A 26,473-nucleotide genomic window follows, 5' to 3' on the forward strand; every position below is an offset into this window, starting at 1 on the left:
GCAGAGAATTGGAGACCTCATACCACCAAGAAAGCAGCACCAGGAGCAGAATGCGTGCTTTGGGTCTGGAGTTCCTGTGTCTGAGAAGCTCCCTGACCACGGGAAGATTGAAGACAAGGACCTTTCCCCAGAGCCGCCAAAGAGAGAAAGCCTTCCTCTGGAGCTGACATCTTGAATTTGGACTTGTAACCTACTAGACTGTGAGAAAATAAATTTCTCTTTGTTAAAGCCATCCACTCGTGGTATTTCTATTATAGCAGCACTAGATGACTAAAACACTCACATTATATTTCTAATGAACGGTACTTACCTAGAAGGTTCCAGTTCCACATTTTGAGTTGTAAAATTCTAAAGTTAAAGAAACCTTGTAGATGACACAACCCTCATTTTCTTTCTTTTTTTTTTTTAATGAGGAAATTGACAACTCAGGTAACTTGAGTTGGTGACAGAGCCAGGTCATCCCTGAATCCCACATCCCTGGGTCCCTAACTAATGCTAGCTTCTCCCTCTCTTGTTAGTATGTTTGGATACAGTAGCCACACTTAGTGTTTCAAAGTTCCTATAATTCCGGCCTCAGAAAGCCTCACCACCTGTAGTCTCTGATGCAGTCTCTGCTCACCATATTGTTTGCATAACTAGTGCTTAACTAATTTATTACCAAAGAGCCCCACTCAAACCCTTAAGCTGCTGCCTCCCTTTTTCACCATTACATATTAATTACTAGTTTTGACTTTAAACAGTGCTGTATTGGTATCTTTCCAAAGCATGGCTCAAAATAAGAATAAAAATAACAACAACAACATTCTAGCTAATTGAGCAGTGTTGATGAGGGGAATATGTTTTACTTGTGGCAATGACATGATTTCTTGGGAGCCAGAGGGTGGAATATTATGGCTTGAATTGTGTCCCCCAAAAATGTGTATCAACTTGGCTAAGCCATGATTCCCAGTATTGTGTGACTGTCCACAATTTTGTCATCTGATGTGATTTTCCTATGTCTTATAAATCCTACCTCTATGATGTCAATGAGACAGGATTAGAGGCAGTCATGTTAATGAGGCAGAACTCAATCCACAAGATTAGATTGTATCTTGAGTCAATCTCTTTTGAGATATAAACAAGAGAAATAGCAGAGAGACAGAGGGACCACCAAGAAAACAGCAATGGGAGCAGAGCGCATCCTTTGGACCCAGGGCTCCTGCGCTGAGAACATCCTAGATGAGGGGAAGATTGATAACAAGGACCTTCCTCCAGAGCCAACAGAGAAAGAAAGACTTCCCCTGGCACTGCCACCCTGAATTCTAACTTCTAGCCTACTGGGCTGTGAAAGAATAAATTTCTCTTTGTTAAAGCCATCCATTTATGGTATTTATGTTACAGCAGCATTAGATAACTAAGACAAGTGTGAACATATAAAATTTACTAATAATGGATTTTCTTATACTTTTTCTTATACTTACTAGCATCCTGACTTTCCCTCACATGGAGAGGAAAACATTCCTTCTCTACCCTTCTCTGGTGCTAGTTAGCTCTTTGAAAGGATAAAGTGTTGATGGGTGGTAAGCTACTCCCTGTCTCCTGCCCTTTAGCCATAAAAACAAGTTATTTCTTTAATGTCATGTGAAGAGCTTAGTTTATACAAGGATTTTTTAAGTCTAAAAATATTTTACCTTCTCTCTCATCCTTCAATAGACTATTTGAGAGTTTTTCAAAGATAGTATTATTGGTAGCATCCAGAATATTTAGAGAATAACCTCTCTCCCTCATAGAAATACTTGCTGCTCTGAATCGTACATTCCAGTGACTTACATTCCCTCGTGATTCCAAGCCTATTGAGATCCATGTACATACATGTCCCAAAAAGTGTGAAAATTCTTTTGTGTGTGTGTGTGTATATCAAAGTCAGTGAAGATGCAGAGAAATGTCTGGCTGATGTCTTTGCATTTTGATGTATTTCTTTCTGGATTCCTTAGGTTTAAGTTGAGCTGTCAAATTTAGAATTTATAGGGTCTTATTTAATCCAAGTCACTAATAAATTAAAATGTCCCAGGAAAATCAGAATATGTGAATAAATCTGGTTTTAGGAATTCTTAGATTAAAAAAATGCTTTGCAATTACAGTCCTGAGCTGTCTGGTTGAATTCTTTCATTCTTATTTTGCTTTAGATGAAGGTTTACAGAGAAAACTAGTTTCTCGTTAAACAATTGTAGTGTTGGCAAAGTATATTGAATATACCAAAAGTACAAACAAATCTGTCTTGGAAGAAGACAGAATGCTCCTTAGAAGCAAGGATGGCAAGACTATGTCTCACATACCTTGGACAAGTTACCAGGAGAGATCAGTCCCTGAAAAAGGACATCACGCTTGGTAGAGGGTCAGCGAAAAAGAGGAAGACCCTCAACGAGATGGATTGACACAGTGGCTGCAACAATGGCCTCAAGTGTAGCAACGCTTGTGAGGATGGCACAGGACCAGGCAGTGTTTCCTTCTGTTATACATAGGGTCGCTATGAGTTGGAACCATCTGATGGCACCTAACAACAACAACATTACTTTCTGAAACTTTGTTTTGCATATATCTATATCTCCTTATATTTCTATAAAGCTATCATCCATTATTTTTCACTTAAATTTTTTTTTTTTTTTTTTTTATCTATGACTCAACAGCACTGGGTTTGGTTTTATCTATCTATTTATGTTTAAAATGGTTTGAAGAAAATCTGTCTTAAAGGAACTGTCAGAAATGGATTATAAGGCTGGGTGACAATTCTTATAATTTCATGATTGACTAAATAGGAAACACTTCCAATACAAGCATTTGTGGGTTTGCGGATATGCTATATCTTGCTCTGCAACGATGTCCTTTTCTCACAACTTTGTCCTCGTACAGTAAGATTTTTTATATTATTATTATTTGCCTCTTATAAAAAGGGGAAATATTAAGTCTTAAAGACATCTGAATACACTATCAGAGACCTTCCTTTGGATGGACTCAGAGCTCACTGGGCTAGGATCTGGCTTGTGTTCCACCACATTGATGACATCCAGTAGAAAAGGCAGACAGAAGGTCACTCCTCAAAGGCCTTGGTGGCACTGACTGTCAGTGGGAAGTAAATGAAAGAGGTTGTAGAAGAATGCAGGCATGTGTCTGAGCACTGTATCTTTCATGTATCCCACCTCAAGCATATATTTGAAAGTCAGTTGCCAGCGAGACTTGTTAATACTTTACTTCTGAGCAGTATGAACACCAAACTAGTAAAAGAAATGTAAAGTGAAAACTTTATCATGATATATAAAGCAGAGTGTAATTTCTAAAGGAGTGGATATTAAAAGAAAGGTGAATTTCCTGTACAATTCTGACACGATCTCCTAAGGATGTAGAATCTGATGTTTCTTTAACTGTCAGTCTAGAGTAATTGAGCTGTCATTTGTCATCTCAACTTCAAAGCAAAATTACCTACTAAAATGAAAGCCAATAATAACTTACATTTTCTGATTTATCTTTGAAATGACATGGACGGTGCTGGCTTGGACAGCACGTATACTAAAATTGGAACAATACAGAGAAGATTAGCGTGGCCCCTGTGCAAGGATGACACGAAATTCATGAAGCATTCCATTTTTTTTTAATAAATAAAATTTTATTGCAACACACACACACAGAGAGACATGGACACCCTCAAGACTATGGCCCCTAGACATGGACACCCTCAAGACTATGGCCCCCAACTCAAACTAAAGCCACTCTCAAAGTCTACCTTTCAGCCCAAGGTTAGAGAGGCCTGTAAAACAAGCAATAATACACGTGAGGAACGTGCGTCTTAGTTCAATCAAGGATACGAGACCAACTGAGCAACACTTGCCCAAAAGCAAAGACGAGAAGGCAGGAAAGGACAGGAAAACTGGATGAATGGACACTGAGAACCCAGGGTGGAAAGGGAAAGGGTGAGAGTGCTGACAGATTGCAGAGATTGCAACTAATGTCAGAAAACAATTTGTGCATAAAATTTTTGAATGCAAAACAAAAGCAATGTGCAAGTATAGCACCTATCCTCAAAAAAAAGACATGACCATATTCTGTAGTCCATTCTGGTAAAGATGGCAAATATAGTTCTAATTGATAATGCTTATTTAAAAACAATAACAACAAGAAAAACAATAATGTTATGTTTGGAATGGTATTTCAGCAACTTCCTTATTAAAAGTGAGTGGTGTATTTTTCCCAGCTTCTTAGTTACATTTTATTACAACTGGAAGTTTTGTAATATTATTACAAATCAGGATTCTATAATACTTCCTTTTTTCTTCAAGCAAATGTTAATCTCGGCTCATCTGTGTTTCTAAATGTTGATGTAGCTCACTTTACTTGTAAAATTATATCCACTGATTTATGTGGCAAGACCTCTTAGTTTGACTTGTGTGGCAAGATTTCTTAGGTTAAATTGCTAAGTCTCTGTCACTCTTACCATCCAGTAAAAAGCACAATTCATATGGCAGCATTACTTTCAAATGATTCCCTCCAAATGATGTTTTATTTATTAACTAGCTTAATAAGGACTATTACTCTGTGTCTGTATGTGGAAAGAAAGTCACATCTTTACATGTATTCTAGTATTTCATTTGTAATTTCTCTGACAATATTTCCTTGTGAAATATGGGGGAAAATTTTGAAGGTTAGTTATTATAAATGAAGGTGACACCATTATCTCATTTTCAACAGAGCATAGATTTTTCAGTTGGTGTACTAATTTATGTGAAATCCCCCAAGCCCTCCTTTTGTGACCATTAATTTGGATATTTAAGATGTGCAAGTAGTCCCCTACTTATGATGTATTCTAGTTGTGATGAACCTCACTTAATTCTATCCAGTTAGTTTTTTTTTTTTTTTTTTTTTTAATGTATATCTTGTTGTTAGTAATATGTACTTGTCCTAGGTTGAGTTCTCTAGAGAAGTAAATCCAGTAAAGCATAGAGAAACAGATTTATGTTAAGGAAATGGTTCACACGGTTGTAGAGGCTGGAAAGTTCCAAGTCTATGGGTCAGACTGGAGGCTTCTCTTGGCTCACAGGCTGTGGAGGCCAACGAATCCCAAGATCAGACAGCAAGACAGCAGGTAAGCTGCTAACTCAAGTCCCAGGAACCAGAGATCAGATGAACAGGAGTCAGCTGCAGGATTTAGATAGAGCAAAAGCCCACGAACCTTGCCAGAAAGTCTGCCTATGGTGGATGTAGGCCACACTCCCAAGGAAACTCCCTGTCAACTAATTGGCCGCTCACAGCAGATCTGATCATGGAGGGGATTACATCATTATAGGGCTGCCAAATTACATCATAACTCCCAAACCACTGAGAATCATGACCCAGACAAGTTGACATACAACCTTAATGATCACAGTCCACCCTTTGTCAATTTGACACCTGTACACATCTCCGTAAATCACACATAATCTATAAAGACAATTATAAATTTATACTTGCACCTGACATGATACAACTAACACACATACAACCAAAAACATACTAGCCCTGTTTACATCTTATATTTTATAAGTGAAGAAAACAGAAATATTTGATGCACGCATACAAGGAAGAAATGCTTATAGCAATTACAGTCCTCTCCTTTGCAACTGGTCACGCAGTCATAATTGGCATTTAGAACTATCTTCTTCTACCACCCATTCTGAATTCCATTTGCCCTCAGCAAGCAATTTAGCTGGTCGTGGTTCCTTGTCTGATGGGGTGACTCGAATCTTCACTCCTGAAGGGTCTGGGCCATTAGTAGTCCTGTTGCAATTGGATGCTGTAGTTTTCCATTGATTTTAATCACAGGGCATGGCAGTATTAAGAGACACCCTAAGGTATCTCCTGCATACCAGACATACTTTTCTTTACCTCCATTATATAATACTAATCTGATTTCCTCTTGGTAATCAGAATCAGTCACACCAGCCAGTATGGTAACTTCCTTCTTTGCCTGTTGATCCGGAGGCATAAGGAACCCAAAGTGTCCAGGTGGCATTCTTAACTTCCAGTTCAGTGTAATCAGTGATGTGTTTCCAGGTGGGAGCATTCCTCCATTTGGAACTAAGGCCTCTAGACCTGCAGAGCATAGGATCGCAGGGGCAGGAAGGAAACCTTTTGTGGGTGGATCTCTAGGGGTAATGGTGAGTGGTGCCTTTGCCATTTCCACCCCTTAATTCCCGGACCCATGAATCCTGGCTATGGGGGAAACAGCAGCATATATTGATGCTGGTTTAGAGCATATACAGCCTCTTGGAGAGCATTGTCCCAACCCTGCAAGGTACTGCCACCTAGCTGGGGCCATAATTGTGTCTTTAGAAGGCCATTCCATTGTTCTATAAAGCCAGCTGCTTCAGGATCATGGGGAACATGGCAAGACAAGTGAATTCCATGAGCATGGGCCCACTGCCACATTTCATTTACTACGAAGTGACTCCCTTGATCCAAGGTGATGTTGTGTGGGATACCATTATGGTGGATAAAGGATTCTGTAAATCCACAGATGGTAGTTTTGGCAGAAGCATTGTGTGCACGGAAGGTAAATTCATTTCCAGTGTGTCTATCCAGTAAGAACGAAATGCTACCTTTTCCCTGATGGAAGCAGTCCAATGTAATCAATCTGCCACCAGATTGCTGGCTGAATCACCTCAAAGAATTGTGCCATATTGGGGACTCAGGGTAGGTCTCTCTGCTGGCAGATTAGGCACTCAGCAGTGGCTGTAGCCAAGCTGGCCTTGGTGAGTGGAAGTCCATGTTGCTGAGCCCATGCATATCCTCCATCCTGCCACCATAGCCACATTGTTCATAAGCCCATTGGGCAATGATGGGAGTGGCTAGGAAAAGAGGATGACTAGTTTCCACAGAACTTGTCATCCTATCTGCTTGATTGTTAAAATCCTCCTCTGCTGAGGTCACTCTTTAGTTAGCCGTCACATGAGACACAAATATCTTCACTTCTTTGGCTCATTCAGAGAGGACTATCCACATACCTCTTCCCCATACCTCCTTGTCTCCAATTATCCAATCACGTTCCTTCCATGTCCCTGATCATCCAGCCAAACCAGTATACAATCATTATATAATCACACATCTGGCTATTTCTCCTTCCAAACAAAGTGAGCAACCAGTTGTACTGCTTGAAGTTCTCCCATTGGGAGGATTTCCCTTCACCACTGTCCTTCAAGGAGGTCCTGGAAAGTGGCTGTAGTGCTGCCTCTGTCCACTTTTGAGTGGTGCCTGCATATCGGGTAAAACCATCTATAAGCCAGCCACAAGTTTTCTCTTCCTATCAACTGATCATAAGGAACTCCCCATAAGGCCACAGGTGCAGTCTGGGAGATGGAAGGTAACGTGGCAGGAGTGGAGACCATGGGCATTTGGGCCTCTTCCTCATGCAACTTACTTATGCCTTCAGGTCCTGCTTGGGCCCAGTCTTGTATATACCACTTCTATTTAATGATGGAGTCCTGCTGTGCACATCCAACTTTATAGCTCTGTTCATGATGGGCCACTCAGGCTGCATAGTGACTTGATGACCCATAGTTAGGCATTCAGTCTCTTCTAAGGCCCAATAATAAGTGAAAAAGCTGTTTCTCAAAAGAAGAGTAATTATCTGTAGAGGATAACAGGGCTTTACTCCAAAATCATAAGGGTCTGCACTGTGATTCACCAATAGGAGCCTGCCAAAGACTCCAAACAGCATCTCTATCTGCCACTGACACATCAGGCACAGTTGGATCAGCCAGATCATATGGCCCAAATGGCAGAGATGTTTGCACGGCAGCCTGAACCCGTTGCAGAGCCTTCGCTTGTTTTGGGCCCCACTGAAAAGGGGCAATTTTTTTTTTTTAATTCTACTTTATATGAAGGTTTATAGAACAAACTAGTTTCTCATTAAACAATTAGTACACATATTGTTTTATGCCATTGGTTAACAACCCCATGACATGTCAACATTCTCCCTTCTCAACCTTGGGTTCCCTATTACCAGCTTTCCTGTTCCCTCCTGCCTTCTAGTCCTTGCTCTAGGCTGGTGTGCCCCTTCAATCTCGTTTGTTTTGTGGGCCTGTTCAATCTTTGGCTGAAGGGTGAACCTCAGGGGTGACTAAGCTGAAAGGGTGTCCAGGCACCATACTTTCAGGGTTTCTCCAGTCTTTGTCAGGCCAGCAAGTCTCATCTTTCTTTTTGAGTTAGAATTTTGTTCTACATTTTTCTCCAGCTTTGTCCAGAACCCTTTATTGTGATCCCTGTCAGTGGTGGTAGCCAGGCACGATCTAGTTGTACTGAACTCAGTCTGGTGGAGGCCATGGTAGGTGGGGTCCATTAGTCCTTTGGACTAATCTGTCCCTCGTATATTTAGTTTTCTTTATTCTTCCTTGCCCCTGAAGGGGTGAGGCCAGTAGAGTATCCTAGATGGCTGTTCACAGGCCTTTAAGACCGCAGATGCTACTCACCAAAGTACAAGGTAGAACATTTTCTTTATAAACTATGTATATGCCCATTGAGCTAGATGTTCCCTGAGACCATGGTTCCCACAGCCCTCAGCCCAGCAATTTGATCCCTCAGGGAGTTTGGATGTATCTACGGAGCTTCCATGAGCTTGCCTTGTACAAGTTGTGCTAGCTTCCCCTGTATTGTGTACTGTCTTACCCTCCACCAAAGTTACCACTTGCCTGTTGTCTATTTAGTGTTTTTCCATCCCTATTTTTTTTTTTATTTGTACCCTCATAACCATCAAAGATGTTTTCTTTTTGTGTGTAAACCTTTTCAAGAGTTTTTACAGTAACGGTCTCATACGATATTTGTCCTTTTGTGATTGACTAATTTCACTCAGCATAATGCCCTCCAGATTCACCCATGTTATGAGATGCATCACAGATTCATCATTGTTCTTTATACTTGCATAATACTCCATTGCACATATGCACCGCAGTTTGTTGATGGGCATCCAGGCTGTTTCCATCATTTTGCTATTGTGAACAATGCTACAGTGAACATGGGTATGCATATGTCTATTCATGTGATGGCTCTTATTTCTCTACAATATATTCCTAGCAGTGGGATGGCTGGATCTAGCTTTCTAAGGAAGCTCCATTTCTTTGCAAAATGGTTGTATCATTTTGAAAACTAGCAACTCTTTTGAGTCACTTGATAAATAGGCTGGTGTAGTACACCCAAAATCTAAAGAGGCCACTAGGCATTATGCTTCCTTTTTAGTTGTGGGGGGAGCCAGATGCAATAACTTATCCTTCACTTTAGAAGGAATATCTCAACATGCCCCTCAGAAATTCCGCTGAAGTGAAAGGCACCTGAATTTTTGTCAGGTCAATTTCCCACCATCTAGCATGCAAATATTTTACCAATAACTATGCAAATATTTTACCAATAAGTCCAGAGTCATTGACACTTTTTCCTTACTAGGTCCAATTAACATAATGTCATAAATGTAATGGACCAGTGTGATGTCTTGTGGAAGGGAGATGCAATCAAGATCTCTGTGGACTAAATTATGACATAGTGCTAGAAAATTGATATCACTCTGAGGTAGGACATGGAAGGTGCATTGCTGGCCTTGCTAAATGAAGACAAATTGCTTCTGGTGGTTCTTTGAAACAGGTATGGCGAAAAAGGCATTAGCTAGATCAGTAACTGTATACCAGGTACAAGGAGATATATTAATTTGCTCAAGCAATGGAATCACACCTGGAATAGCAGCTTCAACTGGAATCACCACCTGGTTAAGTTTTCAATAATCCACTGTCATTCTCCAACATCCATCTATTTTTTTGCATAGGCCAAGTAGGCAAATTGAGTGGGGATGTGATGGGAATCACCACCCCTGCGTCCTTTAGGTATATTTTGGCAGTGTTTTGGAGTCCTCCCTCAAGAGGACCCAACTGCCCCTTCATTCAAGGGGTTAATGGTCTGTAAACTTGCTGGGAATTGGTTGAGGGGCTGCAACCCTGTGTTCTTGCAATTCGAGTTAGACTGCTATTCACTTGACCTGGAATTCTTCTGCTTACACAGATCAAGGAAATATTTGGTAGATTTCCTATCTGTTTCACTTCTAGGGGTACCATAACTAAGTAGCCAAAGCTATAAATCCATACAAGCCTGACTATTCTGATTACTGTTTTGACTCCACTGTCTATTACGGTAAACACACCCACCTTGTCTTTGTTGATTGAGTGCCAGCACTTGGCCCCTACTACCACAGGGTCCAATCAGTATCGCCATAGTTAGGTGTCTTAATTCAGTTAGGGTAATTCCCACTGTCAAATCTGACTTACATAAAATAGCTATCACAACAGTCTTCAAGGATGCTGGGGCTCACTTCACAAATTTGTTCCTCGCCATTATGGTAAAAAGTGTGTCCTCTGGGCACTCCATATGTGGGTCTATGGGTCTGACCTGATAAATCCAGTTCAACATGCCAATTTCCCTAAGCCTTTGGATACCTTCTTTTACAATATACCAAGGTAGGTGTGGCACTTTAACTTGATTTAGTATAGGCCACCGCATAATCCATGCTTCAGCAACCCAACCAAATAAACTATGAGATCCTTTCCTAACTTCTCAAGCTGAAACACTGAACAAAGAATCTCTGCTTAGTGGACCCATATCAATAAACTCAGGCTTATCCACCTTTATGTTCTCGCACCATTATCCCACACCCTTAATAGCCATTCCCACACATATTCCCCAAGTTTCTGTTTGTACATATTAGAAAAGTCAAGAAGTTCTTTTGGAATGTAGTGTATCTTTTCCTGGGTCATATTTGTACTTCACTTTTTGGGGCTCACTGGGACTTAAGTCTAGTTATAGGCTTAGAAACCAAAATTGGTGCCAGGGATGTAGTTTTGAGAACATTCAGCATTGTCTTGTAAGGTATTTGCCTCGGGCTATGCCTCAGGCAATGACTCAGACAAAGGCACTTTAGACACAGCTGGGTTAATATCATCAAATGGGGATGGAAGGGCTAATGGCTTTGCTGGGGAAGGTGGCTTCACAGATAAAGATGGAGCAATGTCTTCAGATGGGAGTGAGAGGGCTGGCAGTAGCGATTTATTGGAATTTAGGGGCTCAGTATCCCCAGATTCCTGATTATCTGCCCATATGTCCCCATCCCCAGTTTCAGGATCCCCTTTCTTCACAATTAATGCCCTCATTTTAACTTAAGACACAGCTTGAGGGTGATAATTCAGTTGGTATTTTAATTCAGCCACTTTTACAATAAGACCTGGGTTTGGTTTTTGGCAATATCAGCTCTGTTACTGCAAGAAATAAGGCTTTCATTCACAGCACAAGTGAAAACTTTGAGGTCATTTATGTGGCACTTGAGCTTTGAATCTGAAGTCCGGAGCTCATCTTTTTCTTTCACCACTTTTTTTAGTGAAAGTAGAACCAACCAATCAGCTTTATACTTTTCATTGTGACAAAATTGTAGAAAAGTATCAAATATGTGATCACCCAGAGTCTCGTCTCTCACTAATACCTGATCTATTGATGGCGATATTCTGCATATTCCTATTGCCGCCTCATGCCACGGATAAGCAGTTCGCTTTTTACTACTGGAAGCAGAGTCATCAACATCTTTAAGTGTGACAAGATTACAGAACCAATTTAGGAAAGTCATCCTTACAATTTTGTTTCTCTAGAACCACTCTAAGTACCAAATATATTAGTCTCAGCTCTCTAGAAAAGCAAAACAAGTGAAGTGTATAAATAAACATAGAGAGAGATTTATATCAAGGAAAAGGCTCACCCAGTTATAGAGGCTGCAAAGTCTCAAGTCTGTGGGTCAGCCTGGAGGCTTCTCCTGGCTCTCAAGCTGCAGAGACCAATGAATCCCAAGATCAGCACACAAGATGGTAGGTAAGCTGATAGCTCAAGTCCCAGGGATCAGTGATCAGATGAACAGCAACCAGCTGCAGGATCCAGAGTGAGCAAAAGCCCATGAGCCTTGCCAGAAAGTCTACCTTTAAACTGAATGCAGGCCACATCCCCAAGGAAACTCTCTTTCAACTGATTATCTACACATAGCAGATCCCATCATGGAGTCGTTACACCATTATACTATTGCCAAACTACATCATAACTCCCAAACCACTAATAATCATGGCCGAGCCAAGATGACACAAAATCACAGTACTACATACAGTGTTGCAGCATGTAATTTGCTGATGTTATCATTTTCAGGTGTTATATTTCCAACCCGAAAAGGCAAAGATTGGTTTTACAAAGATACTGATAATAAAAGGCAACAGTAACGAAAACTAAAAAAAAAAAATCAGTTATTCAATTTACATCAGAATCAGCTTAGAACAGAGTAGTGGTTGGAACGGAACCCCATCGTAAGTCAGGGACTACCTGTACATGTTTTAAGAAAGTTGCCACTATGGCTTCACCAGATAGAATTCCAATGAAACCAAGTGCTCAAATACAATTTTTAATAACTCTTATTAAACCTCAGGATTATGAAGATTACCAGTTTTGCTTCATCAGTTATCTGTTCTTCTGTGATTCATTTAAAGTTTTAAAATGGCTCATGTGCCTGATGGCAGAAAGAAAAAAATATGAAGGAGTTGAGTTTTACACTTTTTTTTGTGCTAACTTTTGTGCTGACAGTATTACAATAAAATTCACTGATTAAAGCTGTAGTGATATGACATATTTTTAATGTTATTTGACTATAATTATTACTGTAAATTTTGAGATAATGGTATCTATAATATTTATCATAGGACCATTTATATCCTGGTGACAAATGAGATCTTAAAATTATAGAACTCTTAATATGAGCTTTAAATCAATAAATACCCATAGTTCCTTTATTTATATGGTTGAATGACTTTTAAAAAAAATTAATTTATGTACTTTAGGTGAAAGTTTACAAATCAAGTCAATCTCTCATACAAAAAGCCATACACACCCCACCGTGCTCTCCCAGCTGCTCTCCCCTTAATTAGACAGCACATTCCTCCTCTCCACCCTGTATTTACCGTGTCCATTCAACCAGCTCCTGTCCCCTTCTTCCTTCTCATCTCACCACCAGACAGGAGCCACCCACGTAGTCTCATGTGTCTACTTGAGCCACGAAGTTCACTCTTCACCAGCATCATTGTCTATCTTATAGTCCAGGCCAATCCCTGTCTGTAGAGTTGGTTTTGGAATGGTTCCAATCTTGGGCTATCAAAGGGTCCAGAGACTATGACCATCAGGGTCCCTCCAGTCTCAGTCAGACCATTAAGCCTGGTCTTTTTATGAGAAATTAAGATCTGCATCCCACTGTTCTCCTGCTCCATGAGGGATTCTCTGTTGTATTCCCTGTCATGGCACTGATCCATGGAAGCCAGGCACCATCTAGTTCTTCGGGTCTCAGGCTGATGAAGTCTCTGGTTTATGTGGCCCTTTCTGGCTCTTGGGCTCATATTTACCTTGTGTCTTTGGTGTTCTTCATTCTCCTTTGCTCCACGGGGTTGAAACCAATTTATGCAACTTAGATGGCCGATTGCTAGCATTTAAGAGCCCAGACGCCTCTCACCGAAGTGGAATGCAGACTGTTTTCTTAATACATTTTGTTATGCCAACTGACCTAGATGTCCCCTGAAACCATGGGCCCCAGATCCCTGTCCCTGCTACTCTGGCCTTCGAAGCTTTTGGTTGTATTCAGGAAATTTCTTTGCTTTTTGTTTAGTTCAGTTGTACTGACTATCCCTGTGTTATGTGTTGCCCTTCCTTTCGCCTAAAAAAATTTTTGTCTACTATCTAGTTAGTGAATATCCCTCCCCACCCTCGTAAGCATCAAAGAATATTTTCTTCTAGTGTTTAAACTTTACCTGGAGTTCTTTTAATAGTGGTCTCATACAATATTTGTCCTTTTGCAATTGACTAATTTCACTCAGCATAATACCTTCCAGATTCCTCCATGTTATGGAGTGTTTCACAGAATCATCTTTGTTCTTAATCATTATGTAGTATTCCGTTATGTGAATATACCATAATTTATTTATCTATTCATTCATTGGAAATCCTGGTGGCGTAGTGGTTAAGTGCTACAGCTGCTAACCAAAAGGTCAGCAGTTCAAATCTGCCAGGCACTCCTTGGAAACTCTATGGGGCAGTTCTACTCTGCCCTATAGGGTTGCTACGAGTTGGAATCAACTCGACAGCAGCGGGTTTGGTTTTCTTTGGTTTATTCATCCACTGATGGCACCTTCGTTGCTTCCAACTTTCTGCTATTGTAAACAGTGCTGCAATGAACATGGGCATGCATATATCTGTTTGTGTGAAGGCTCTTATTTCTTTAGGGTATATTCCAAGGAGTGGAATTGCTGGGTCGTATGATAGTTCTATTTCCAGCTATTTAAGGAAGCATCAAATTGATTTCCAAAGTGACTGTACCATTTTACATTCCCACCAGCAGTGTATAAGTGTTCCAGTCTCTCCACAACCTCCCCAACATGTATTATTTTGTGTTTTTTGGGTTAATGCTAGCCTTGTTGGGGTGAGATGGAATCTCACTGTAGCTTTGATTTGCATTTCTCTAATAGCTAATGATCATGAGCATTTCCTCATGTATCTGTTAGCAGCCTGAATGTCTTCTTTGGTAAAGTGCCTGTTCATGTCCTTTGCCCGTTTTTTAAGTGGGTTATTTGTCTTTTTGTTGTTGAGTTTTTGCAGTATCATGTAGATTTTAGAGATCAGACACTGATTGGAAATGTCATAGCTAAAAAGTTTTTCCCAATCTGTAGGTAATCTTTTTACTCTTTTGGTGAAGTCTTTGGATGAGAATAGGTGTCTAACTTTTAGGAGCTCCCAGTTCTCTAATTTCTCTTCTGGTGTTTGTATAATGTTAGTAATATTTTCTCTACTGTTTATGCCATGTATTAGAGCTCCAAGCATTGTTTCTATTTTTTCTTCCATGATTTTTATCATTTTAGATTTTATATTTAGGTCTTTGATCCAATTTTAGTTGTTTTTTGTGCATGGTATGAAGTATGGGTCTTGTTTCAGTTTTTTTACAGAAGGATATCTAGTTATTCCAGCACCATTTGTTGGAGAGACTATCTTTTCCCCATTTAACTGACTTTGGGCCTTTGTCAAATATCAGCTGCTCATAAGTAGGTGGATTTATGTCTCGATTCTCAATTCTGTTCCATTGGCCTACGTATCCATTGTTGTACCAGTACCAGGCTGTTTTGACTATGGTGGCAGTATAACAGTTTCTAAAATCAGGTAGTGTGAGGCCTCCCACTTTGTTCTTTTTCAGTGATGCTTTACTTATCCTGGGCCTCTTTCCCTTCCATAAGAAGTTGGTGATTTGTTTCTCTACCTCATTAAAAAATGTCACTGGTATTTGGATCGAGATTGCATTGTATCTGTAGATCACTTTGGGAAGAATAGACATTTTTACAATGTTGAGTTGTCCTATCCACAAGCAAGGTATGTTTTTCTACTTACATAGGTCTTTTTTGGTTTCTTGTAGTAGCGTCTTCTAGTTTTCTTTGTATAGGTCTTTTATGTCTCTGGTTAGATTTATTCCTAAGTATTTTATCTTCTTAGGGGTATTGTAAATGGTATTGATTTGGTGATTTCCTCTTCGATATTCTCTTTGTTGGTGTAGAGGATTCCAACTGATTTATTTATGTTTATCTTGTATCCTGATACCCTGCTAAATTCTTCTATTAGTTTTAGTAGTTTTCTTGAGGATTCTTTAGGTTTTCCTGTGTATAAGTTCATGTCATCTGCAAACAGAGCTACCTTTACTTTTTCTTTGCCAATTTGGATGCCCTGTATTTCTTTACTTAGCCGAGTAGCTCTGGCTAGGACTTCCAGCACAATGTTGAAGAAGAGTGGTGATAAAGGGCATTCTTGTCTGGTTCCCGTTCTCAAGGGAACCATCCCTTTTAGGATGATGTTGGCTGTTGGCTTTGTAAAAATGCCCTTTATTACGTTGAGGAATTTCCCTTCTATTCTTATTTTGCTGAGGGTTTTTATCATAAATTGGTGTTGGACTTTGTCAAATGCCTTTTCTGCGTCAATTGATAAGATCATGTGGTTCTTGTATTTTACTTATGTGATGGATTATATTGTGTTTCTAATGTTTGAACCATCCCTGCATACCTGGTATGAATCCCACTTGGTCATGGTGAATTATTTTTTTGATATGTTGTTGAATTCTATTGGCTAGAATTTTGTTGAGGATTTTTGCGTCTAAGTTCTTGAGGTATACTGGTCTGTAATTTTCTTTTTTTGTGATGCCTTTACCTAGTTTTGGTATCAGGGTTATGGTGGCTTCATAGAATGAGTTTGTGAGCATTCCATCCTTTTCTACGCCCTGAAATACCTTTAGTAGTAATGGTGTTAACTCTTCTCTGAATGTTTGGTAGAATTCTCCAGTGAAGCTTGAGTGTCCTTTTTGAGATTTACAAAATAACCTTTCTGTTTTTGGTTCTTTCTTAAAATTGTCCCTGATTTTTAGATTTGTAAGACTCTTTCAAAGTATTTTATAAGTAGCTAACTACTATCCAAAAAAAAAAAAAATTTTTTTTTTCAAACCCTCCAATATTTGGATATCCACTTACTAGTGGAAAGACACCAACCATCAAATAAATCTTTGATTTTTACTCAAGAAAGAAGGATATGTATCCAGCATATGTACTATCAAAACAGAAATTCTGAAATACCTGTTTAGTGCATTATGTGATCAAGTGATAAATGAAAAGGGACTAACAAACGTGTGCTATATATAAAGCTACAAATACAAAGAACTATCATATCAGCCTCCTTCTGATGTACATTATGTGGATGCTTAAAAGCTGTCATTATATTAAAATACATACCATTTTAGAACTGCAAAGACTCTTAGAGATCTCCTACACCAATAGTTCTCAGAGTGGGTTCACCTGAGAAGCTTCATAAAAAAAAAAAAAAAAAAATGCCTACAGTGCATACCCCCTAAGCATCCTAGGTAAGCGGTCTGCAAACTTGACTGTGCGTAAGAATCACCGGTAAAGTTTCTTAAAACACAGATTCCTGGTCTTCACCATCAGAGAATCTAATTCAGTAGATCTGGTCTTGGGTATTTTTTCAAGTTCCCAGGTGATGCTGACCCTGGTGGGCCATATACCATACTTTGAATACCACTGACCTAGACCACATTCTCCCACTTCTATTTTATATGTACTGTACCAAAACCAAACCCATTGCTGTCGAGTCAATTCTGACTCATAGCGACCCTAAGGACAGAGTAGAACTGCCCCATACAGTTTCTAAGGAGCGCCTGGTAGATTTGAACTGCCAACCTTTTGGTTAGTAGCTGTAGCTCTTAACCACTACGCCACTGGGACTTCCTTGGGTAGCGTAGGGCATCATTTTATTAAAATTTCCTCAGTGATTCTAATGAATAAGCAGGAGCGCCACTGATCTAGGCCAGTTTCTTCAATTTTTTTGAACATTTTATTGTGTTTCAGGTGAAAGTTTACACAGCGAATTAGTCTCCCATTCAACAATTTATACATAAATCGTCCCGTGACATTGGTTGCTATCCTCGCAATGTGTCAGCACTCTCCCTATTTCCACCCTGCTTTTCCATTTCCGGAAACCCTGGTGGCCTAGTGGTTAAATGCTACGGCTGCTACCCAAAGGGTTGGCAGTTTGAATTCACCAGGCACTCCTTGGAAACTCTATGGGGCAGTTCTACTCTGTCCTATAGGGTCACTATGAGTCGGAATCGACTTGAGGGCACTGGGTTTTTTTTTTTTTTTTCCATCACTTCAGTTTTCCTGCCCCTCCCTGCCTTCTTATCTTTGCTTTGGAGCAAATGGTGCCCCTTTGTTCTCATACAGTTGATTGTTCTAAGAAGCAAATTCCTCACAGGTGTTATTGTTTATTTATAGGACGATCTATTATTTTGCTGAAGTGGCCTCTGGGAGTGGGTTCGGTTCTAGGTTAAAAGGGTGTCTTAGATCATTAGTCTCAGGGGTTCCTCTAGTCTATCAGTCTGGTCTTTTTTATGAATTTGAGTTTTGCTCTACGTTTTTCTCCCATTCTACCTAGAACCTTCCATTGTGTCCCTGGTCAGAGTGGTCAGTAGTGGTAGCCCAGCATCTTCTAGTTCTAGTGTTAGGCTAGAGGAGGCTGTGGCTTGTGGGGGCCATCAGTCCTCTAGAGTTTTTGGTTTCCTTCACTCTCCTTTGTTCTAGATGGAAAGAGACCAATAGTTATATCTTAGATGGCCACTCGTAAGCTTTTAAGGCTCCAGGTGCTACTCACCAAACTAGAATGTAGGACACTATCTTTCCGAACTATGTTATGCTAATTAAACTAGATGTCTCCAAGGCCTTCAAGCCCAGTCACTCAGACCCATGATGTGTTTGCATATGTCTAAGAAGTTTCTGTAACCGTGTCCTCCATGTGCTCTCTCTCTATATGAATATACGTGCAACACATTCAAATACATAAATACAAATGCCCACGACTATACCTACATATGCACATGCATGTACTCCCATACACCTTCCCCACCTATATAGCATACATATTTACCTGTGTAACTGCTCACAAGTTTTTGGTTGTTATTACTGTTGTTGCAGAATTGTATATGTTATAATATTTACTGTAGTTGTCCTTTATTCTTACATACCTCTCAGTGTCTTCATTTACCTCGGTCACATTGTGCTGACTTCCCCCATATTGTGTATTGTCTTTCCCTTCACCAGAATTAATATGTGTCTACTATCTAGTAAGTGATTTTCCCTCCCTCCCCCTCCCATCCCTGTTATCCAGGGTGGATTACCCAGTAAGCAAGGTAAGCACAGACTTACTTGTGCTTACTTACTAATGTGTCCTTCTCAGGAATTGTAAACTTGAAAAGAGGATTTGACTCTATAGGAAGGTGCTGTGGGATTGAGAAAGAGACAGATGCCAGCCATATCTAGAAGCAGAATCTTTGATGTGGTGAAAAAATGTGAAATTGTTCACCTATAGATGATATGGTAAGCAAGGTAAGCGCTGTGGTTACTTTGCCTATTGCATAATCTGCCCTTGCTGGTAACCATCAAAGAAAGCTGCTTTCTGTGTGTAAACCTATTCTTGACTTTTAACAAAACTATATCATACAATATTTATCCCTTTGCTATTGACTAATTTCACTCAGTATAAAGTCCTCCAGATTCACCCATCTTATGTTTAGTGGACTCATCATAATTCTTTATTGTTGCTTAGCATTCCACAGTATGTATGTACCACAGTTTGTTTATCCATTTACCCATCGAAGTACACTTAGGTTGTTTCCATCTTTTTGCTATTGTGAATAATACTGCAATGAACACGGGTGTGCATATTTCTACTCATGTTACTGCTCGTATTTCCTCAGGGTATATACCTAGGAGTGGGATTGCTGGATCATATGTTATTTCCATTTCTAGCTTTTTGAGGAAGAACCATATCTTTTTCCATAGTGGTTGTGCCATTTTATAATCCCACCAGATATGTATAAGAGTTTCAATCTTCCTACAACCTCACCAGCATTTGTTGTTTTCTGTTTTTTTTTTTTTTGATCAGTGTGATTTTTGCAGAAGTGAGATGGTTTCTCATTGTAGTTTTAATTTGCATCTCAACGTGGAACCCTGGTAGTGTAGTTGTTGAGAGCTATGGCTGCTAACCAAAAAGGTCAGCAGTTCCGACTCCACCAGCCGCTCCTTGGAAACCCTGTGGGGAAGTTCTTCTTTGTACTTAGAATCCCTATAAGTTAGAATTGACTTGACAGCAGTGGGTTAATGGCTAATGTACTATAACAAAATGTGCAAAGATCTGGAGCTGGGAAACCAAAAAGGAAGAACACACTCAGTATTTCTCAAGCTAAAAGAACTGAAGAAAAAATTTAAGCCTCGAATTGCAATATTGAAGAATTCAATGGGCAAAAAATTGAATGATGCTGGAAGTATCAAAGGAAGATGGAAAAAAAATACACAAAGTCACTGTACCAAAAAGAACTGGTCGACATTCAACCATTTCAGGAGGTAACATATGATGAAAAACCTATGGTACTGAAGGAAGAGACCCACACTGCACTGAAGGTGTTGGCAAAAAACAAGATTCCAGGAATTGATGGAATACCAATCGAAATGTTTCAACAAACAGATGCAACGCTGGAAGTGCTTACTCACCTATGCCGAGAAATTTGGAAGACAACTACCTGGCCAACCGATTGGAAGAGATTGATATTTGTGCCCATTCCAAAGAAAGGTGATCTAATAAAATGCAAAATTATAGTACAATATTATTAATGTCACATAAAAGTAAAATCATGCTGACAATAATTTGAAAACAGTTGCAGCATTATATCAACAGGGAACTGCCAGAAATTGAAGCCGGATTCAGTAGAGGACATCACTGCCAGTGTCAAATGGATCTTGGGTGAAAGCAGAGAATACCAGGAAGATGTTTATCTGTGTTTTATTGACTATGCAAAGTCATTTGATTGTGTGAATCATAACAAATTATGGATAACATTGAGAAGAATGAGAATTCCAGAACACTTAATTGTGCTCATGAGAAACCTGCACATAGACCAAGAAGCAGTCATTTGAACAGAACAAGGGAATACTGTGTGGTTTAAAATCAGGAAAGGTGTGTGATGTGTTGCATTGGGTAAGTCTGCTGCAAAAGACCTTTTTAAAGTGTTAAAAATCAAAGGACCAAGGTGCGCCTGACCCAAGCCTTGGTATTTTCAACCACCTCACATGCATGCAAAGGTCGGGCAATGAATAAGGGAGAGCAAAGAAGAATTGATGCATTTGAATCATGGCGCTGGCAAAGCACTGCCAGAAGAACAAATATGTCTTGGAACAAGTATAGCTAGAATGCTCCTTAAAGGTAGGGATAATGACACTTTGTCTCACTTACTTTGCACATGTTACCATGCGGGACCTGTCCCTGGAGAAGACATCGTGTTTGGTAAAGTAGAGGGTCAGCGAAAAAGAGGAAGACCCTTGACAACATGGATTGACACAGTGGCTGCAACAATGGGCTCAGACATGGTGATGATTGTGATGATGGCACAGGACCACAAAGTATTTTATTCTGTTATGCATGAGGTCACTTTGAGTTAGAACCGACTGGAGGGCGCCTAACAACAACAATGGCTAATGATCCTGAGCATCTCCTTGTGTTTGTTATCCAACTGAATGTCTTCCTTGGTGATGTGCCTATTCATGTTCTTTGCACATTTTTTAAATTGGATTGTTTGTCTTTTTGTTTTTCAGGTGTTGAACTTTTCTATATATTTTGGAGGTTACACCTTTGTCAGATACCATTGTCAAGATTTTTTTTTCCCCAGTCTGTAGGTTCTCTTTTTATTCTTCTGCTAAAGTCTTTTGATGCATGTATTTGGTTTTTAGAAGATCTCAGTTATCTTTTATCTTCTGTTGTTTGTGCATTTTTACTTATGTTTGATAGTGTATTTATCCATAAATTAGGACCCCAGCTTCGTCCGTCTTTCAGGAACTTGATAGTTTTTTCGTTTAACATTTAGGTCTTTGATCCATTTTGAGTTAGTTTTTGTGTATGGTGTGAGGTATGAATCCTGTTTCATTTTTCTTGCAAATGGGTATACCGTTTTGCCAGCACTATTTGTTAAAGAGACTATCTCTTTCCCATTGAATGGACTTCTAAACCTTTGTCAAAGATCAGCTGTCCACAAATGGACGGATTTACTTCTGGGTTCTCAATTCTGTTCCATTGGTTTATGTGTCTGTTGCCATATCAGTAGCAGGCTGTTTTGACTACCATGGCTGTATAGTAAGTTCTGAGATTGTGAAGTATGAGGCTTCCTACTTTGTTCTTCTTCAGTAATGCTGTATCTCCTCGGAGCCTCTTACCTTTCCATATAAAGTTGGAGATTAGTTTTACCATTTTGTTAAAGAAGGTTGTTGTTATTTAGATTGGTACTGCATTATATCTATAGACTGCTTTGGGTAGTACTGATATTTTTACAAAATTAAGTCTTTCTATCCATGAGTAGGGCTGTTCTTCCATTTATATAGGTCTCGTTTGGTTTCTTACAATAGTGTTTTGTAGTTTTCCTTGTATAAGTCTTTTACATACCTGGTTAGATTTATTCCTAGGTATTTTATCCTTTTGGGGGCTTTCGTAATGGTATTGTCTTCTTGATTTCCTTGTGAGAGTTCTTGTTAGTGTAGAGAAATCCAACTGATTTTCTTATGTTGATATTGTACCCTGCCACTTTGCTGAACCCTTCTATTAGTTCCAGCAACTTTCTTGTGAAATCTCTATGATTTTCTATGTATAACATTATGTCATCTGTGAATAGGAGTAGTTTACTTCTTCCTTACCAATTTGGATGCCCTTTATTCCCCTTTCTTGCCTTTTTGCTCTGGCTAGGACTTCCAGTACGATATTGAATAAGAGTGATGATAATGGGCATCCTTGTCTAGTTCCCATTCTCAAGGGGAATGTTTTCAATCTCTCTCTCTTGAGAATAATATTGGCTGTTGGTTTTGTATATATGCCCTTAATTATGTTGAAGAATTTCCCTTCCATTTCTATTTTGCTGAGAGCTTTTCCCAGGAAAGAGTGTTGGATTTTATCAAATGCCTTAGATAGTAACTGTAATTATGTAGGGATGGGCTTATATTGCCCAAACCTCAGTGGAAAATTATATCATACAAATATATGCCATCAAGTTTAATGGGGTTAAATGAAAAGTGTTATCCCACGCACATCTTTAATAGGCATTTGACTTCCTTCAAAAATAAAGTGTACTTCTTTGAACATGTTGACATTTGTTAATGGAAGAATTCAGCTTTACATTTTTATAAATTGCCAGAGTTGATATGAAACATGGGAACTGTGGAAGAAGTTGTTGTACTAACGTAGGCTTGACGTCTCTTCCCACTTCTACCAGTAATTAGCAACAGGACCGGAAACAGTCACCATTTTTGTTGGCCTCAATTTCTTTGTTTGTAAAATGAAAGGGTTGGAATATAATTATTCCAAGTTTCCTTCTACCTTTCTAGCATAGACAATAAGTGCTTCTAAGGAATGTTATTTTCCTGTTAGACTGTACTTGGACTTTTAAATTTTGCTATGTTAGCATTTTTTAAAAATGCCAGTATTTTCCATTTGGCCATAAAGAGTGAAAATGGCCACCCAAACATGGCGCTATTAAAAAAATCATAAAAAAAAAAAAAAAAGAAAGAAAATATAGAAGCAGAAACACTCTGTACTCTTTGGTGGAGTTACATGAGAAAATGAGACAGAAAAATATGTCATTTTCCTTAAGTTTAACCTAAGTTTAACGTTACCAAACTGTCAATTGTTCCTCATCTAAAAAATACTAGAAAATAAATGCAGTGAAGCCAAGATTTTCTTTGCTTGACACATTAATCTCATCACCAAAAGAAAAAGTCTGAATGTCCCAGCCATTAAATGTTTTATTGGAATTCATTATTTATAATGCTTAAGCAGCAGAAACATGAAGTGAAGCATGAACTATAATCTGAAATCAGCTTCGCTAGTTCAGCCTAACTCTATCCTGAGAATCAATTATTTCCCCAAACTGCATATCTAATAAATGTATTTAGAAAGAAACACATTATGAACTGGTGTGAATCAACTTGGTAAATAAACATATTATCTAAGTCTAATTAATGCTTTGTTCAGTTCATATGCCCACTTAGTAACACCTCTATAGAAGAGTGGGCCCCAAAGTCTCTGTATATTGGGATTACCTGGCTTCAAACACCCCAGACATTATGGTGTGATTGGCACAGGCTATGACCTAGGCATCAGGATTTTTTTAAAAGCTCCCCAGGTGGTTGTAATGTTCAGTACATTTTGGGAACAGCTGCTATGGAGCATTGGTTCTGACTCTGGCTGTACACTGGAATTATCTGGTAGCTTTATAAAAGCATATGGAATGCCTGGACCTCATCCTAGAATGAATTAAATCAGGATCTCTGAGGGTGGGCCTGGGCATTGGTACATTTTAAGTACTCCCCGGGTGATGCTGATGTTTAGCCAGGGCTTAGAATTACTGTTACAAAATATTGCTGGGGCAACTCCTTATCTCCTCCTGAATACTTTAGCACAAAACCAGATAAAGCTTGGATTCCAAACTAATGTAAAACTGGCATAATCTCAACTACTTCTAGCAGAGTTGCGAGCAGGTGGGGAGTAACTCACCAAGCTTGGTCCAGACACTGCTCCAAAAAAACCAAGACATCTTCCAGTCCACATAGGATTGATTCCAAAGAGGTGTCTCTTGTTGACAACCCCTAGAACCATTCTAAGCTGCAACAATAAAAAACCATTTATTGAGTTCTCACTCCTTGTCAGACACTTTATATACAATATCTTACTCCTTCCAGAAAGGTAGTTATAAATATCAGAATTTTACAGATGAGAAGACAGACAGATAGTCGCCATTCAGTCAACTCTGACTCAAGGCAACCCTATGTACAACACAACGAAACGTTGTACCGGTCCTCATGCTCCTGATCACTAGTATCTTTGAGTCCATCGCTACAGCTCTTGTGCTAATCCGTCTCACTGAAGGTCTCCCTCACTAGCCCTCTCCTTCACCAAACACAATATCCTCCTCCAGCGATTTATCCCTCCTGATGACGTGTCTAAAGGAAGCAAGTTGGACAATGTTCTGTTGTGATCCATGAGGCTTTCATTGGCTAATTCTTTGAAGTAAATCACAGGACTTTCTTCCTAGTCTGTCTTAATTGGAAAGCTCCACTAAAACTTGTCCACCATGGGTGACTGTATTAGTATTTGAAATAACCAGTGGCATAGCTTCCAACTTCATAGTAACATGCAAGCCACCACAGTATGACAAACTGACAGATGTGTGGTGGAAAGATAAGAAAGTGGAGCTCAAAGAGGTTAAATGACTTGCCTGCCCCAAGTCACATAGTAAGTGATAGAGAGTCTGAATTTGAACCAAAATGTTCAGCCCCAAAGTCCATGCTCTCAGTTGACAGACATTAAACTTTCCGGTCTGAAACTGCATTCCAATCTAATAAATACGCACCATGCTAGGAAATGTGAGGAACGGATATAGAAATGAAGAAGACAGTCTCTTCCATAAAGGGGTTTAGAATTTAGTAATGGAGATTAAAGCAAAAACAAAACAAAACAGAAAGCAAAACTTTCTTGGTAGCATAAAGTAAAATAAAATAGAGTCCTGAATGGCAGGCTAAGTCTGGTTGGTAAACACCCGCTGTTCGTCTTGAAGCCACAGTTGCTAGTCACCCACAAGCAGGCCTATTCTTGCCTTATGTATTAGTGTTCTAATGCTTTATCGTTTTTGTTCATTGCCCTTAAGAACTGCGCCGTAGGATTTTCAAGGCTGTAACCTTTCAGAAACAGATCTCCAGGTCTGTTTTCCAAGCACCTCTGGGTGAGTTTTGACCCCGATCTTTGGGCTAGTAGCCAAATGCTTAAACATTTGCATCTCTCAGGGATTCCTGCTCTAATGCTTACCTTGAAAAATACTTAGCAAATATCCCTCACTGCTGATGTAACTAAATAGAATAATAACAATTAGCCTGAGAAGTCAAGTGCATGAAGAGAGAAGCTGAACTATAGCAGCAGCACATGGACACTAGGCAATCAGGTTCCTGGGCCATGAACTGTACTTGGAATCTTCTCAACACAACTCTTTCTTAATTGTGCTTTCCTGGAAAAAGTCAGAGTTTGGTAAAAAGAGGATTAAGTACTACTCAAGTGCCTGTTACAAGGAATTACCAAAATAAGCCAAACAATCTCAATAAATAATTCATTTTCTAAATTCCTTAGTGACAGCCACAGGTTTTTACAGTTCTCAGGGCCCACGGTTAAGAAAAATATTAAATGCTTAAATTCCTTTAGGGCCATTCTGTACCTCTAAGGAAAAGAACAAACTTCTAATCTCATTCATTCATGTATCAAATACCACTAATCATTTTTGCAATTTCAGATAACAGTTATAATTTGTTCAGAGTTTGGGGCACCCTGGGTAGTTTAAAATGAATCAGGAAGTGATAAAAACACAGCTATTTCAAAAGCCAATCATGAATGATTGGAGAGTAATTTTTGACTGAGGCCAGAACATGTAACCTAGAAAAAGGGCTTGAGTCTGTCAAAAGAGCTTGGATTTGATATCTAAAAAATTTAATCATATGTGGTCTAAGTCACTTATATCCTGGGAAATCACTTCAACTTTCTGAACCGCTGTGTCCTCAGCAGGTCCTCGTCAGTCACATAGGCATAGTACTACCAACATCATTGACTGTTAGGATAAAATGAGACACGTACGGAAAACCTGACATATTTAGTGATTTGTTAGAAGATTGTCAGGTCAGGAAATGTACAGATGAAGCAGAATTGTGTATGTTGTTGTTGTGTGTCATTGAGTGGATTTTGACTCATAGCGACA

At 39.3% G+C, this 26,473-nt stretch overlaps 1 non-coding gene across 1 annotated transcript; it reads left to right on the forward strand.

The window, feature by feature from the left end:
- The first annotated feature begins 3,519 nt into the window (after positions 1–3,519).
- LOC111750429 (U6 spliceosomal RNA) lies at positions 3,520–3,625 on the forward strand. The gene has a single exon (XR_002785563.1). It is a non-coding gene; the product is annotated as a U6 spliceosomal RNA (small nuclear RNA).
- Positions 3,626–26,473: the final 22,848 nt, after the last annotated feature.

This window comes from Loxodonta africana, chromosome 1 (genome assembly GCF_030014295.1).
Source record: "Loxodonta africana isolate mLoxAfr1 chromosome 1, mLoxAfr1.hap2, whole genome shotgun sequence".
NCBI classification, from domain to species: Eukaryota; Metazoa; Chordata; class Mammalia; order Proboscidea; family Elephantidae; genus Loxodonta; species Loxodonta africana.